At 38.6% G+C, this 15492-nt stretch overlaps 1 pseudogene; it reads left to right on the plus strand.

The window, feature by feature from the left end:
* The first annotated feature begins 455 nt into the window (after positions 1-455).
* Positions 456-12046, plus strand: LOC139707684 (transcription factor JunD-like; annotated as a pseudogene).
* The last annotated feature ends 3446 nt before the right edge of the window (positions 12047-15492 follow it).

The raw sequence follows: 15492 nt of genomic DNA on the forward strand, positions 1-15492 counted from the left end.
TGCTAGTTGCTGTACAATGCCTCTTCTGCATCCATAATACAAAGACAGTGCTGAAAACATGCTCACATTTATGCAAAAAAGTATTATCATCAGTTGGAATTCTGTAAATGGAGATACTCTGTGGTTAGCAGAGTGGTTCAAGGTGAACCATTGAAGATGTGGGGTTCAAATGTGACCAGAGCCCAAAGGTAATTGTCCCTTAGACTCAGTGGTGTCACAACCATGGATATCTCAGCAAGATCTCTTTCATTCATTTCAGATGGAGTTTTCAAGGAGCAGTGGAGAGGCCAGGTGACAGTGAGGCTGGTGTAGGAGTGAACTTGATGGAAAACCATGGCTAATGAAGAAGAGCAGAGCCATTTTGTATGCTAGTGGATGGTGGTGGAATTGGGCCAACCCAGACTGCAAAGGTTCCAGGGCTAGAGGGAAAAACCTGCAATCCCAGAGTGTTAAATATGTCATCGGAGGATGAGTCATGTGGACAGAATACAGAGGATCAAATTGGTGGAGTGGGCGTGGCTCTCAGAACAATGCAGGTAAGAGGCCAGATGCTGGGTGGCGCCTAATGTAAAAAGTGGAGAGGACCTTGTGGGCAGAGCTGGTGAGGCAGAGTCAGGCTGAGTGAATGGAGCCCAACTCCTAAGAACAGTGGGCGGGGAGAAGACAGGGGAAGCACGTGGGAGGCAGCACCCCACCCAGGACCCCTTAGGTGAACACAGCCTAGGAACCAGGAGGCACAGTAATGCAGGAGCAGAGGGCATGGTGGGTGCATCCACAGGAGGCAAATGGAGTCAGGAGAGGCATCCATCCGGTAATTCTGTCAGGATTCACTGTGGACCCAGAGGGGAAGCAGGGTCTTTGGCCTCTGAGATAGTAATGTGACCTCAATGTCTGCTCCATTGGGGGCCTCAGTTTCCCGTCTTACCCACTAAGGCAATGGAGGGAGGCTGAAGATGCCATGGCACAGCCTTTCTTTCTTCCTCCCACTCATTGGATGCTGTGCACTTTCTATATTTTCAGGTTGGTTGGGTCCCATGGGGTTTCTTGAAGGGGTCCTTGGGATATCGCCTGAGACACTTTGTTTTTGGGGAACAATAATTTTTTTTTTCCTGTGTGTTCACAGAGACTTCTCTTGGTGCCTGCTGTTTACATATTGAGACCCTGAAGTCCAGAGAGGGTAAGCCTGTGATGCAGCCATCACTTGCTGGAGTCTGATCTGGATCGCACAGTCCCCTTCACTTACTCACTCACAGGCAGGGGTTTCATAGCACCTGGGCAATAAAAAAAGCATTGATGTGGGAAGAGGCCTTGGCTCTTTCCAGGTGCTACTTTGGGACACTCCCTAAGTCTGTAAAGTGGGACACAAAGTGACATCTGACTCTCAGGCTGGTGTAAGGCCAAGTTCCAGCTTCATGATTCTCTAAAAGGCAATTTGCAATGGATGGGGCAGGGGATCTATTTTGACAGTATTATCATTTAGTATTTTTTTTAAAACATTCATTTTTTAGTTGTAGGTAGACACAATACATTTATTTTATTTTTATGTTATGGTGAGGCTTGAACCCAATGCCTCATGCATAATAGAAGAACACTCTACCTCTAGGCAAAACCATAGCCTTCATTAATTTTATATATGGAAACATAACTCCTTGCATAAAAAAAAAAAAAAAAAAAAAAAAAAAAAAAAAAAAAAAAAAAAAAAAAAAAAAAAAAAAAAAAACAACTATAGTACCAGGCTCTGTCCTAGGCAGAGAGGACACAGACATGAACAAAACAGCAAGGAATCTCTGCTCTTATTTTCGTGGGGGCTACCATTGCCCTGGACTGACCCAAGAATTCAGGCACTAAAGAGACATGAAGTACTGACCCCCTTTAGGCATCTGATCTAATGTTACCATCCATGGCAATGTTTTACCTTCTCAATTATTCTAAAACACACCCTTCTCCATATCATTTAGCTGCCCCAATCCTTTCCTAGCTGTGAGATAAAGGTCTCCTTAAAGATCCCTTCCTTGCTTGCTTCTCCAGTTGCATCTCCTCACCCCTCTTTTAGGTTTCAAGAATCCCTGTCTCATCCCTACTTGTACTTACTGTTCTGCTTAATGTGGGTACTTTCCCATTGTTAGAAGTGCTAAGTCCTAATTAGACACTAGATGGTATCAGAACTGTACTTTTGACATTTTTTCTATCTTCCACCAGAGTATCTGCCTCCTTATTGGCTGGCTTGGTTAAGAAATACTTTAGAAAACTCTTCAGTACTTGCTTTACAAGCAGCTTTTTATTTTTTATGTACAAATCTTCATTAATTGTATGTATGAAATTAATCATCCAGCTATGAAAGGGAGTATTACACTAACTACCCAGTGTATATGTGTGTGTATGTGTGTGTGAGAATATATATATATATATATATATATATATATATATATATATATATATATATATATATATACACACACACATATATTTTTTTCAAAATTTATTCAGAAGTGGGATAAGGATTTCAATTCAATCATGGCCTCTTTCTACACCTGTTGTGCCTGGAATGTTTCAGGAGTCCTTACTAATATTGCAGGTATTTCTTTCTATTTTCTATGCTGTGATTATTAAAAGCCATTAAATAGAATAAATATATCTCAGAGATGCCAAGTGTTATCTCACTTGTAGTTGTTCATTGGGCATCTGTAGGCTTAAGTGAATATTCACAGCTTTTTGGCAAAAGCATTCCTGTATGGAGCAGAAAAACCACATGAGGCAGGAAAAAAGTGTGTTAGTCTTGAAGAAGGCTTTTGTGTTGATGTTTGTGATTTCTCCTTGATATCCACATAAGGTGAGAGGAGAGGACTAGGAAGCAAATGAATATTTGGAAGGCAGGGGAATGTGAAAAATACTGCAATGAGACTGAGCATGACTCAGGTTTGGGTGAAGTTATATAAGTACAGGGAGCATTTCTCTGAGCTGGGAACACACCTATATTTAGCCACGGAGAAGGAAATAATATGAAGAAGACAGAGTGTGGGCATTCAGTTAAGGAGATAGAAAACCAGGAAAATGTAATGACATGAATTTCTGGAAGAGGTGATTTTAAAAAGAAAGGCAGAACCTCTTGTTCTAAAAAACACTAAAAAGTGAGCCACAGGGTGACAAAGGAGGGACTTTGAGTTTTGGTGCCATAGGGGTTTCTGATAATCTCAGTGGAACCTCTGTCCTCAGGTGGTGGGAATTGAAGCCAAATTGAAGATTTATGGAAAAAATAAGGTCAGCATAGTGAAGGCAATAGCTGGAGGTCATTTTTCTGGTTGTTTACAATGAGATAAAGGGAGACTCAACCAGGTGTTTACATTTATGTTCTCAGAGATGTGGGGAGAGTTCATTCCTGCAAATGTTTGTTTGTGACTGCAGAAATCTTTTTTCTATTACCATGTTTATCACCTACACCTTAGAGTTGATTTTTTAGAAGTAATATGGAAGCCCAATAGTAATTTCTGGAGAGTACAAAGTGTGCTGGGGCAGGGCAATCAATGAAAGTAGAAGATAGATAATTAGATATGATCACTGTGTACCATGCATTTGGAAATATTATGCTCAACTCCATTAACATGTGCAGTAAATATTTGTTAATTAAAAACAAATTAAAACTAATTATTCTATTTGATCACTGAAAGGTAGGCACTCAACACTGAGGAAGAGAGTATCCTTATGGTTTGTTTCCTGCTTGTGAAAATGGTCATTGTTAGTCACCTATAAAGATAACGGATTAAATAATTTTGGAAGAAATCGTATGATTTCTTTGATTTGAAGTGCCTTGTTGTCACAGCATGATGAGGTTATCTGATGGACACTGAAATATTTGAAGTGCTACAGTCCATCCACTGTCAAGGTAGTTTGTGCCAAGTTCATCCTTTGGGACTGTAATATTTTCCTTATTCTTTCACTATTTGTTGCAATCAAGTCACTGAATCTGCCCACCCATAAAATGACAAAGATACTAAGCTCCACATGCAGGATGGGATGCTATTCTCCTGTATTGTTTTGAACTCTTGTATATGAAAGATTTTTTTCCCATCATTTTTATCAATGTAGTCAATATTTCTCAGTAAATATACATTTATTTGTTGCTTTCACTTATAATTTAATATTAAAGTTTTTTTTATTTTATTGCTCATATTTTCCAGCTTTCACTCTTTCAGGATTTTTACTTTAGTTCTTATGTCATTTATCAGGAATTCACATGTGTGAAACCTTGAGAGACTCTCCTCCTACTCTTAATTCTCTTCCTCCTTCATATGTTAAGGCTCATTTTTTTAAAAAATTATCTTTCATGATGCTAGAATCACCACTTTCTCCAGGGAAATATACACCTTTTTACTGGTATTTTTAGGGCAACTTGTGTAATTTGTCAGGACCAATGCAAAATGAAAACTTAGACTCCCTGTCTAAAAGCAGGTGACCTCTACCATTGACATCATGCCACAGAAATCTATTTCTTTCTTCTGTGATCTCTTCACATGTCATTGTACAATTTGTCTTTTAATTGTCCTTCTTACTACAGAATTTTAAATTATTAGCAAGACTTCTAACATTCATCTTTTTGTATGCCATATCAATTCTAAATGCAAACTTATGAGAAATTCACATTGGAGAGCTTACACATCCATGTTGTGTTCATTAATACCAAAGCAGTGAATATGTTACACAGAACCAGTGCAATTGCATTTATTACACCTTGATAACTGTGAACAATTTCTCCAGCTGGTTTGTTAATGAGTTTGAAAGAGCTGGGAGAAAAATGACTGTGGATTACCCTGCTTTCCCTATCCCTTCACATCCTCAGCTGGAAAGTTGGGTTAACACAGTGAAATACCTTGAGTGACAAAGCTGTCTTCTTTCTATATTTGAATCTAATTCTGGTTCGACATTAATGTGTGTCCTACCTGGGTTTCATCATGCTCCCTTTTTTTTATACTTGTGGATAGGACATGGTCACTTTGTACCCAACTCTCTCTTAGCTCCCATATTTCTGTGGCCCACTGGAATTTGTGATAATGGGAATGAAAACTCAATGTTTATGAGGTGTCCAAAAGCACTATACCTGCAGGTTACATTTATGTGCTGTGTTTATACCTGTGGTCCATTGCCTTCTTGGAATTTACTTTTGAAAAATAAGTAGTAAGATAAAATCAATAAAAATTATGATAGCAACAGCGAATATTCAATTAAGAACAGGTCCACTTTGAGCAGGAATCCTGACTGTGTAGGAAGAGCATCATGGGGCTAGTCCTCCTTTCCCTGCCTTCTGGCTTCGACACTCTCTTCATCATCTTTCCCTCCCTCAGTCCCTTGTATCCTCCCTTCCTCCCTTGCACAATAGTAAGAACACTAAGTAGGATATATGTACTCTGAAAACATGTAAGTGAACATTATACTATTGTAAAGTGTAACTACAGAATTATGCTGCAAATATCTAGAAGTTGTTTATCTTATGCAATTAAAATTTTATATCCATCGAAGAGCAGTACCACATTTTACCCTAACCACATTTCTTTGCAAACAGCATGCTACTCTCTGTTTATATTTATCTATTGCAACTAGAGATTGAACCCACAACACTTAATTACTGAGTCACTTCCCCAGAGTTTTATTTATTTATTTATTTTAATTTAGAGTCTGGGTCTCACTCAGTTGCTTAGGGCCTGGCTAACGTGATGAGGCTGGTTTTTAACTTGTGTTCCTCCCACGTCAGCTTCTCAAATCACTGATATTCAAGGTATGTCCCACTGTACCCAGCTCACTTAATGGTTTTTCATAGGGATATTTTGTGTTTCAGATTTTATACTCTTCTCAGGTGATGTGTCAGTCATTTCTCTCATTCCAACAGTTGAATCTCTTCGCTGTTCATGCTTTACTGTGCTGTGCAGAAGCTTTTGGTTTAATGGAATTATACTTCTCTGTTCATGGTTCTCTTCCCTGTCCTTTTATTGTCATAGCCAAAGGACCATTACCTAGAGCAATCTTGTAACGTGTTTCTTCTGTGTTTTCTTTGTATATTTTGCTCACAAACTTATGCTCTTCTTTCTTTTTTTCTATTTTAGATTAAAAAATAGCAACTTCATCTGCTTGTGTTATATAGCATGATATTTTAATACATATAACACTGTGTAGTGATCATATTTGTCACCTTAGTAGGATGGGAAGAGATTGGTAAATGGGACCCCAGTACTCTCTTCCAGGAATTATACAGGTTCACCTCTCACTGTTACATTTTCTCCTCTTTGAGTTGATGTTTGATATGATGTAACATAACTTTTTGTTTTCTTTCTCCCCTGTGCAGATATTGAGTGTCCTCAGCACCATCTGTTAAAGAGACTAACTATCCTTTATTCATTCTGTATTATTGGCTCCATTCTCAAAGATGATTGTGCAGTGAATGTCTGGGCTTATCCTTGTTCTCTTTTCTGTGCATTGGTCTATATGTTGCTTTCTATTTCAGTAAAACAGTGTTTTAATTCTTGTATTTTGTAATTTATTTGATTCTATCTTTTTGGCATTTGTTAAAATTAGCTATACATAACAGTATAATGCATTGACACAGCATACATAAATGGAGTATAACTTCACATTTTTCTTTTTGTACATGATGCAGAATTGCACCAGTCATGTAATTGTATAAGCATACAGGGTAATAATATCTGATCCATTTCATGATCCTTCAAAACCGCATACCTCTTTCCCTCCCTTACTAACCTCTCTATAAATCAAAGTGTATTTATTCTTCCCTAGTGCCTTCCATTGTGAATTAGCATCTGCACATCAGATAAAATATTAAGCCTTTGAAATTTTGCTATTGGTTTATTTAGCTTAGCATGGTATTCTCAAGTTACATATTCCAGCAAGTGGCATAATTTTATTATTTCTAGGGTTGAGTAATATTCCATACACACACACACACACACACACACACAAACACACAAACATACAGCCACACACAGATATATATATATAAAATATTTATATTATATATAAATGTTATATTATTTATATTATATATAAATGTTATATTATTTATATTATATATAAATGTTTTATTATTTATATTATATATAAATGTTTTATATATATATATCATTTTATTTATTCATTCATATGTTGAAGGATACCTAGGTTGGTTCCGTAGCTTAGCTATTGTGAATTGACCTATTGTACATTGATGTGGCACAAGCAATGTATGAGTGTACCTTTGCCTCCCACATTCTCATGAACAATATTATTGCTTGTATTCTTGATAATTGCCATTATGACTGCAGTGAAATAAAATATTGAAATAGCTTTGATTTGCATCTTTCTAATTGCTAAAGATGATGGTCTTTTTTATGTGTTTGTTGATCAATTGTATTTCTTCTTCTGTGAAGTGTCTTTTCAGTTCCTTCATCCATTTGTTGATGGGTTATGTCTCTTTTTTTGTCAATAAGTTTGTTGAGTTCTTTATATGTCTTGGAGATTTCTGCTCTATTTGATGTGTTTGTGCTAAGGATTTATTCTCCCATTCTGTAGGCTCTCTCTTCATATTATAGATTGATTCCTTTGCAGAGAATAAGCTTCTTAGTTTGAATCCATCCCATTTATTGATTCCTAATTTTACTGTTTGTGTTTTAGGAGTCTTGTTCAAGAAGTCAGGTCCTAAGCTAACAGGATGAAGATGTGGACAATTTTTTTTTTGTTAGGGTCTCCATTCTCATGTCTAAATCTTTTATCTACTTTGAGTTGATTTTTGAGCACAGTGAGATATAGAAGTTTAATTTCATCTTTCTACATATGGATTTCCAGTTTTCCCAGCACCAATTGTTGAAGAGGCTTTCTTTTCTCCAATTTATGATTTTTTTTCACCTTTGTCTAGTATGGATTGGTCTATATGTCTTTTAGGACTTTTTTTTTCTTTTTTTACTATGTCTCTGTAGTATAGTTTAAGGTCTAGTATTGTGATGCCTACTGATTCACTCCTTTTGTTGAGAATTGCTTTGGCTATTGTGGCTCTCCTATTTTTTCAAATGAATTTCATGATTGCTTTTTATAGTTTTATGAAGAATGTCATTGGGAGATTAAAAGGAATTGCATTGAATCTCTATAACTATTTTGTTAGTATCACCATTTTGACTATGATCATTCTGCCTATCCAAGAGTATGTAACATCTTTACATTTTCTCAGATCTTCAATTTCTATCTTTAGTGTTCTGTGGTATTCATTGTAGAGGTATTTTACCTCTTTTTTAGTTTGATTCCCACGTATTTTATTTTATTCTTTCTTTTTCTTTTTGAGGAAAGGGAGGATACAAAATGCCACAATACCAAGCCACTTGATGGCTCCATGTAAGAAGCCCTTGGAAAAATTATACCAGCAATGACACAACTTGTAAAGATACAATTTGTTGTAGATTACAGTTTGTTGTCTCAGTCCAGGTAAAGCAGTGTCTCAATAGATTAACTCACAGTCCAGGTAAATCACAGTCCAGGTAAGTTCTGCAGGCAGCTAGCTTAAATCACAGTCCAGGTAAGTTCTGCAGGCAACTAGCTTGATCCGAAGTCTCGTCCGTCCATTTCTCAGCCGAAGTTTCGTCCGGTTTTCAGCAACACTGGAAATTCTTCCACCCTCGTTTTCACCGGCACTGGGATGAAGGCAGGAACTCCAGCAATGATGCTAAAGAAAATCTTGTAGCATTCCACTAAGAAAACAACCTTCTGAATAATTTAGTACATTATCTCAAGGTTTTTTACATTTGAAATAAGCCTTAATAGTACTCATTACTCATCAGCCTCCAGGTGTGGGAGAACCATTGTAGTTACTGGCCTTGGAAATGATCAAACTTCAGGGACGCCGGTAGCATCTTCTGCCAGCTGTAGTGTCCCAGGCAGCCCCAGATGGCCCTGGGGAGAGTCCCAGTCTCAAACTGCTTCCAGGTCAGGTTTGGATTTGGGTTCTCGCAGTGGCGTTTAGTAGTAGCCTTTTGCTGCAACTTTTTTCCTGATAATCCTTCCTCCTCTGAACTTTCTTCTTTCTGACTTGAGTTCCATCAACATGCCCTAACTGCTCTTGGTTCCACTGGGGTGCCTTCTTCCCTTAGTAATTTACTTAACACCACTTCCATATTTTCATCACAAAGACAATACAATACACTGAGACAAAACAAGACAAAAACATACTGTATCAATCTTCTCCATTTTCTCCAAATGGCCATTTTTCCTCTTGCCCTATCTGCCTAGGGACGAGCAGATTTGCTCCCGTCCTATGTATGGACGGGCAGCTTTTTTCCTCGTCACTTACCCCCGAGTGTCCCGGGGCTCCCCTTAACGGGCCACCATCTGCCACAGTCCGGCTGCAGCAAACTGGGGGGGGGGGGACGAACTTGTGTACGTTGATACAGCAGGAATGGGAGCCATTTATTGTAGGACAGGAGCAGTATTTATACATTCCACGCAGCTTATCTTAATTAGCATAAACTAGATACAGCAATCAACCAATAAGGAATCTCCACACTTAATGGCTCACTTTTTTTTTTTTAAAGAGAGAGTGTGAGAGAGAGAGAGAGGGAGAGAGAGAGAGAATTTTAATATTTATTTTTTAGTATTTGGCGGACACAACATCTTTGTTTGTATGTGGTGTTGAGGATCGAACCCGGGCTGCACGCATGCCAGGCGAGCGCGCTACTGCTTGAGCCCTATTTTGTTACTTCACAAACCACTTCCTCTGGCATTTTGCCAGGCGCCATCCAGACTTGTTTACAGACTCAAACACTTCATTATAAAAATTCATTTGGTTTCTGAGTGTTTATTTCATGTTATACTATTTTACTAAATTTATTAGTCAAGAAAGTTTTCAGGTGAAATTTTTTGGATTTTCTAAATATAGAAGCATGTCATTAGCAAATAGTGATAGTTTGATTTCCTGTTTTTCTATTCATTATCTTTAATTCTTTCTTCTAATTGTTTTGGATAGAGCTTCAAGGATGATGTTGAATAAAATGGCAAAAAAAGGCATCTTTTTGCTTTATTTCAATTTTAGAGGGAATGCTTTAATTTTTTCTCCCTTAATAATAATGTTTCTGAGGAGCCCCCACAGAAGGGCCAGGCACAGAGCCCACTGGCAGGGTGGGCCCAGGACTGACTGGGCAGGGGAGGGGGTGGGAGACCCCAGGACAAAGGCCCTGGCCACCCTCCCCCAGCGGAGCCAGCCTTCTGTGCAGCAGAGGGTGGAAACACTTTTCTATGGTGATGAGGCACTGAGAAGCCTGGGCAATAGCGTCAGTGGCAGTGGCAGCAACTTTGTGTCCCTGGCCCACTTGTCCCTGAAGCGCCAAGATGGGCAGCAGGCAGCGTGGTGAAGAATGATGCCCTGAAGCTGAGCCTGAGGGAACAGGTGCCAGCAGAGCCAACTCTGCCCCTCCATCTGCAAACTGCACACACAACAGGTGCCCCCTGACAGCCTGCTCTCCAGCCCTACCTGAGGCTGCTCAAGCTCCCCTCTCCTGAGCTCCAGTGCCTCATCATCCAGACCAATGGGCTGGTTACCACTACACCGAGGAGCACACAGTTCTTCTACCCCAAGATGTTGGCCAACGAGAAGCAGGAGTTCACCGAGGACTTTGTCACGGCCCTGGAGGATTTGGAAAAGCAGCACCAGCTTGGCGAGTGTGCAGCCCCACTGCTGCTGCTGCTGCTGCTGCTGCAGCCTCTGCAAGAGGACCCTCTGTCAGGCATCAGGCGCCATACCCTCACCCCCCAGCTGACATCGGTCTTCAGGAACCTGAGCAGCTACAGGGGTGGGGCCGGGGGTGCTGCAAATGTCCCCTTCACCTCCAATTCCGTTCCCTTCTCCCCGTCACTGCCGCCCCCCCCCCCGCCCCGCCCCGCGCACTGGGGCTGCCATGCCTAGCTGTGCTCAAGGATGAGCCACAGAAGGTGCCCGACTTGCCAAGCTTCAGCGAGAGCCTGTGGATATCGCTCATCGACATGGACACATAGTAACACATCCAGGCTGAGCGCAATTGGCTGCTCAACCACATTGCAGCCTCCAAGTGCCCCAAGGGCAAACTGGAGCATCTCTCCCTGGAGGAGAAAGTGAAGAGGTCAAGAGCCAGAACAGGACCTGGAGTCCACCAGGAGCCTGCTGACTGAGCAGGTGGCGCAGCTCAAGCAGAACGTCCTCAGCCATGTCAACAGTGGCTGCCAGCTGCTGCCCCAGCATCAGGTGCCCTTGTACAGAGCCCAAGCACTGGGTGCATGCGCGGCCCCCCTCCTTGAGGGGCGGGCTCACAAGGGGAGGGAGATGGCCTGAGCGCCCTGGACTTGGGAGGGTGCAACCCTGGCGACCACCTCCCCGAGGGTGCCCAGGACTCGGAGAGGGCCCGGTCCCCAGGGATCCCCATGGGTGCCCTGGGCTTGACAAGCTGGACCCCCTGCTCCTTTAGGGGAGTGGAGTCCATGACCTCCACCCACCCCCCCGCCTCTTTTCCCTGCGCTGCTGCCAGGTGTTGCACAAACCCGCAGGTTGCCCCTTCCTACACACCACTGCGGAAGGGGTCTCTATGGGGCACAGCCTCCAGGCTGCCTTTTCTTTTTCTGTTTTGCTTTTGGGAAAGAGAAGAACAGAGTGTTAGATTCTGCACCATTTATGTTTCTATTCGTGAACAAATGGTTGTGTGTCCCTGTGTGTTTCCTTGTGTTTTTTTTTTTTAAAGAAATGGGAAAAAGAAAAAAAAAATATTAAGCCTTTTCCTTGCTCTCACTACCCACTTTTGTCCTTCCAACACCCCTCCTCCCTGCCCTTTTTGTTCTTTGTTTTTGCTTTGCTAGGATTCCACATTCCTGTTTGTAAACCTTTGTTCCCTGTTTTCTGTTTTCAGTAAAGTCTCCTTACTCCAAAAAGAAGAAGAAGGAAGAGGAGGAGGAGAAGGAAGAGGAGGAGGAGGAGGAGGAGGAGGAGGAGGAGAATATTGTCCATGTGTTTACCATAGATAGCTTTTATAGTATTAAGACATATTTCTATTATACATAGTTTTCTAGTATTTTGACTATGTATTTAGTCAAATGTTTTTTTTCTGCATTTATTGAGATAATTTTTTTTATTCTTGTCTTTACATCTATTTAATTAAAAATATGTTTATTGATTTCTATGTATTGAACCAACCCTGCATCTCTGGGACAAAGCCCACTGATCATGTTGTACTATCTTTTTAATATGATTTTGTATGCTGTTTGCCATAATTTTATTGAGAATTATGACATCTCTGTTCATCAGGAATACTGGTCTGAAATGTTCTTTCCTTGATGTGTCTTTGTCTGGTTTTTGCATCAGGTTGATATCAGTTTCATAGAATGAGGTTAGAAGGTCTTTAATATTTTCTATTTCATAAAATAATTTTAGACAAATTGGTGTTCATTCTTTCTTCAACTTCTTGTAGAACTGGGCTGAGAATTCCTCTGATCCTGGGTTTTTCTTAGTTGTTAGGCTTGTGATAATCCCTGGCTTGTGAGAATTAATGTAATATACTCAAGACTTTAGAGGAGAAATGCCTACTCTAACATTAGCCTGCTTTAGCAAATGTTAGTCCTCAAATAACAATATCGTTGAACATTTTTTGTTTTCCCCAGAAGAAGACTGACATCTCCAAGACTCCTTTCTTTAAACATGTATGTGAAAATGTGTATGTGTGTGTGTGTGTGTGTATCCAATGTTTTGTGATCACTTGGTAAAACTGCATTAAATAACACAGCCATCACATCAATTTGGGTACTTTACTCAAGCATTTTAGCCCACATCTTAAATTTTTGATCCATACAACAGTTTTAGCTATAATTTCTATCAGAGTCTCTACATGGAAATATGAAATAATGAGATAAAATATTTTAACACTCTAACTCTCCAATATTATAAAATTTATTTCTAATTGAATTTAATGTTATTCATACTTCACATAATTCTCCTGAAATAAATATAAACACTTTGAAATAAACAAAACACAAGTATATCATTCAAGGGAAGTGACAAAGACTGCATGAGAGCAGGATGAAGATTATAAAATATTTCTGAATTAAAATCTAAGTTCCATGAAAAGTTGAATCAATATTTTTATGTTTGTGTATTGAGATAATTACTACACTAAGACATTTAGGTGTTTGTAGAGTAGGAGGATATAAGATACTATTGCAGTGTTAAGAAATAGGGAAATAAGAGGAGCTCTATCATGAACATCATGTTGAATTTTGCTGAAAACCCAAATGTGAAGCCTAGGGATGTTTTGTAGAAAGCAACAAAGTTAAGCAAATAGATCATCAGTTTTCTTGCTTCTGAGTACAGTCTAGAAGGTAATAGTTTACACACATATTTGTAACAAATTCAATAAAATGCTTCATTTCAAGGGAAACTAATAAACCAGGCTGTGGATGAAGGAACTATCAAGTTCAACTTGTTCAACTGTCTTTAACACATCTATAACCGAGAAGAAAAAATGACTATTTTCCATGAATAAACTCAGTAATAACAAAAAGTTTTCTCAGATAAATGGCTACACTTTGAAAAATATTGCAATATTCATTAACTCTGGTTCTGCTTACAGAATAGTCTCAGAGTTCCTGAAAGACTCATGGGGACAAAGAAATATATATCAAGGTCTTATAGTCTTCTTCAAAAAAAATTCATTTTTTTCCAAGATTTAGCCATCCTGACATCAATGTGTGGATTCAGATATTTGGGGCAACGCTGTACTCTGTTGATCCGGTTACCTTTTTCTTTTAAAATTACAAAAATTTCTGTAGAAAATGTTTACTTTACCCAAACACCCAAAGTGTCATTCTTTGAAAGAATTTAAATTGTCTTTGAAGAGCATTTTTTCTTGAAAGTTTTCAATGAACAAAATCATCCTTTGATATTTGGGTGAAAAATCAGTGAAAATTCCTTTGAAAGTTTGAATACTTCTCAGAAAAAGATAAAATACCTTTCTCTAAATTATTATAAACTGCTCTTATTACAGAAAAGTCAGTAATGTAATAGAAAATAATTTGGTATTTATTGATGTTGTCTTTTTTTTTTTTTTTGGTTGTTTGTTTTTGGTTGTGTTCCTCACAAAACAATGTAAGACCTCTCATTAGACCCTGGACGTGTATGGCTTGTTGTATAAGAAAATAAATTAAACAAACAATCAAACAACACAAAAAACTAATGTTTTATGAGAGTGTGTATACTTTTAAAATATATTTTTCAGGTTTTTCAACTAAAACCAATTCAGAGTAATGACACCTAATATAAATGGATATGCCTCCCATAGAGCTTTATTTTCCAAATGACTAGTTTGTGAGAAGTAAATATGAAGAGTGAACTGAGACATCTTCTCTTAGAAAGAAATCAAGGAATGAATGGAGAGTGAGAGATAAGATGGAAATAACCAATAAAATGAGGAAGGAAGAAAATAGAGAAGAGAGAAAGAAAAAAAGACATTTGACTTTTAATTTTTTTTTCATTTGGGAATGAAGACAGGTTAAACAACTTCTTCCTGAGGGAGCCAGTTTTCCTTCCAATTACTCCCTTTCCATTATAGTCCATCTTCTCATTCTCTCACACTCATCATGTTGAATATATAGCAGATATACATTGTGATTATGAACTAATCTGTGCTTGAAGATAATTTCTTCAGCCACTGTACAGTCCAGCTTAGCCATGGGCAGGTAGTTTAAGAACTGTGAAAAAAAAAGAACTGTAGTTGCCAATCATGCAGGATTTTCTTTTTCCCATTCTAGGAACCAAAATGAGAACCTCTTTTCTGTTAACCTTAGCTGAGAATGTAAGCGAAGGTCCTGACTGGCCCTGATTATGTCCAACTCTACTAAATATTGTTGTGAGCATAATGGAACTTGATCTGGACAGAAATGACTCAAAGTCCCTGTTATCTGTTTGGTGTAGGTTAGTGTTAGTAACTACCAAAGCTCAGAAATGCAAGATCTACCCGAAAAGGGTTAATTTATTAAAAAAATGAAGAAAGAATATGGAGCTCTCAGTATTACCAAATGCCTACTATTTATCAGATCAATTGGACTGTGTTTCTCAGTAATATCACCCACAATTTATCTGGCCTTAAATGTGTATCAGCACACCTCTTTACTTGGACTATCTTTATTTATTTCAACCAGAGATTTATTGAGTAAGAAAAAGAAACTACTCTAATTTTATAGGTAGCATATTGGAAGTGAGGTAGACTTAAAAAATCTCAGATAATTTTCACATGAATATGAGTGTAGTAAAAAAAGTTTAGAACATCTTTTCCTTAGTATTCGAAGAATTACTACCTATGTAGCAGAGTGATGAATAACCATTTTTTATTGATGTAAAAGCATCTTTTGAATGTAAGGTACTAGTTTATTCACTAAGGACTTATGTTCACTGTTCTCTAAAAAGATAATGAAAATTGTAAAAATAGAAAAAAAAAGAAAGAAAAATAAGGTTGTTGG

Source organism: Marmota flaviventris, chromosome 11, assembly GCF_047511675.1.
Source record: "Marmota flaviventris isolate mMarFla1 chromosome 11, mMarFla1.hap1, whole genome shotgun sequence".
In the NCBI taxonomy this organism is placed as follows: domain Eukaryota; kingdom Metazoa; phylum Chordata; class Mammalia; order Rodentia; family Sciuridae; genus Marmota; species Marmota flaviventris.